Source organism: Bison bison, unplaced genomic scaffold, assembly GCF_000754665.1.
Source record: "Bison bison bison isolate TAMUID 2011002044 unplaced genomic scaffold, Bison_UMD1.0 scf7180017864473, whole genome shotgun sequence".
Taxonomy (NCBI): domain Eukaryota; kingdom Metazoa; phylum Chordata; class Mammalia; order Artiodactyla; family Bovidae; genus Bison; species Bison bison.
Genome location: NW_011495034.1, coordinates 11,917,858 through 11,920,455, shown reverse-complemented (window position 1 = coordinate 11,920,455; position 2,598 = coordinate 11,917,858). Strand labels below are relative to the sequence as shown.

Here is a 2,598-nt window from a genome sequence, read left to right as displayed (position 1 = left end):
ATTCCACCTTGTGTTTCTTCCAGTCCAGCATTTCTCATGATGTACTCTGCATAGAAGTTAAATAAACAGGGTGACAATATACAGCCTAGACATACTCCTTTTCCTATTTGGAACCAGTCTGTTGTTCCATGTCCAGTTCTAACTGTTGCTTCCTGACCTGCATACAAATTTCTCAAGAGTTAGATCAGGTGGTCTGGTATTCCCATGTCTTTCAGAATTTTCCACCGTTTATTGTGATCCACACAGTCAAAGGCTTTGGCATAGTCAATAAAGCAGAAATGGATGTTTTTCTGGAACTCCCTTGCTTTTTCCATGATCCAGCGGATGTTGGCAATTTGATCTCTGGTTCCTCTGCCTTTTCTAAAAACCAGCTTGAACATCAGGAAGTTCACGGTTCACATATTGCTGAAGCCTGGCTTGGAGAATTTTGAGCATTACTTTACTAGCGTGTGAGATGAGTGCAATTGTGTGGTAGTTTGAGCATTCTTTGGCATTGCCTTTCTTTGGGATTGGAATGAAAACTGACCTTTTCCAGTCCTGTGGCCACTGCTGAGTTTTCCAAATTTGCTGGCATATTGAGTGCAGCACTTTCACAGCATCAAAGGCAACAGTAAAGGCCTGGAGCCAATTCTTGAGGCTTCCAGTGAGCTATTAGGGAGGGCTTCCCCCGCCCCTTAAATACTCATATATGACATGTTAAATAAAAGAGTTTAAAGAAAATAAGCCAAAAATATTGGGTTGGCCAAAAGGTTTTTGGGTTTTTCCATAACACTTTACAGAAAAACTCCAACAAACTTCTCAGCCAACCCAGTAGTAGTATCCAGGTAAATCTCATTCTTGATGCTGAGAACAAATCTTACACACTTTATAATGACACACCTATGAGCAGTGGACATAGGCTGGCAGGCTACAATCCATAGGGTCCAAAGAGTCAGACATGATGAAAGCGACTTAGAACATGAGCAGATTAAAAATGCACTTGATTTTTACCAAACTTATAAAGTCATTTTTATAAAGCAAATGGATTTCAATCTCCTCATAACAATGCCTGCAATAATGAGGAAACTGCATATATACCAGTCTCAAGAGAATCTTGTTTTATACTTCAAATGGTTATCTTCTATGTCCTGTGTGTCTTACAATTTACATTTCATCTGAGGTAGCCTTAGGCCCAGCACTAATAACAATGAACAGAGAATACAGTTTATCAGTCAATGTAATTTGCACCTGTCACCACAGTATGACTCTTATACTCTAATTTGTACAAATAACTGGGCTTGAGGAAACCCTTTCCAGTAGATCGTGGTATTTGCTAATCCATCGATGATAAAATGTGATCCTCACTCTAAGTAGTTTCTCTAAGTGTGGGAGGCCTGGGATTAACTGTTCCGTTGTTGTTCTACGGCTAAATTGTGTCTGACTGTTTGTGACTTCATGGACTGCAGCATGCCAGGCCTCCCTAGCTGTCTCTTATTAACTTTCAAAACACCATCAAATGCAGAAGTCTCATTAAATGCAACCTGCAATGAACAGTGTCCAAAGAATGTTAACTGAAAAATTCTCAGCACCATACTAAGAGAAAACTTTCAGCATAGATGACACTTAAATAATTTTCTCTCTGAATTAGCCAAGTTTAGTGGTTTCATTCAAAATACTTCAAAAATGATGGTTTATGCACCAGGAAAAAAAAATCCCTTTATATTGCTCTTATTTAGAAAATAGAAACAGCTCAACAACCTTACACAAATGTGTTACAAGCTCTCCCTTTCCTACAAAGGTAGTCAAGAACAAATAAATTGACGCTGAATGTGCAATAATCAAGTAAAGATTCCTCTGAACTTGTTCGTGGTGCCATACATTTTTACTTACTAACGGTTCAGGTCATGAATTTTTGGAAAATTGCACGTCTTGGTAAGCTTTCGTGGTCTCTACTCGCTTTTTCCCTTCTCTGCTTGTTATCTGTTGCCTTTCGGTCTTCTGATACTTCCATTTCCTCCTTTTTATGTTCCTGCTGTGTCCACCGAACAGGAGAAACCTGGTGTAAGTGATCCAACCTCAAGTCATCTTTTTATTCTAGACTTTCCAGATTGGAACGTGAGAAAGATGACCCGGGTGCAGCCCAAATATTACCTATTCCACAAAGTGTGGGTGGAAAAATGTGTCCTTGCCCTTCATTTTGTATCTATTTAACTAACGGCACTGTCGTGCCCAAACGTAGATATTGGCCAAGAACTAGATTTCCAAAATGGCTTTGCTCCTTTTGAGCTGACATCAGTCTATAAAATGCAATTTACTTCCACTGCAACCAATCCTTCCTTCTAACCCAAATATTACCCAATATACAGACAACTGAACCTAACCTAGTGTAGACAACAGATTCGCATCTCCTAAATTCAGTAAAGAGCCGACACAGCCGTCGACTGATGTGAAGAAAAGAGTCAGAAGGGAAAAAAAAAAAAAAAAAGACACAAACCCACTACACAAACCCCAGAGGCGGGTGTCGCCAGGATCGCGCCCTCCCGCCGCCGTGCCCACGGCGAGCACGCCTTCCCGCCGTGGCCACGCCTCCTGCCGCCTCGCCGTGGCCACGCCTCCCTC

The 2,598-nt window shown here is 41.1% G+C and overlaps 1 protein-coding gene across 3 annotated transcripts in view; it reads right to left on the bottom strand.

The window, feature by feature from the left end:
- MCM9 (minichromosome maintenance complex component 9) overlaps positions 1 to 2,598 on the bottom strand; it is a 97,308-nt gene that overhangs the window by 52,435 nt on the left and 42,275 nt on the right. The gene's annotated exons all lie outside the window — the stretch shown is intronic.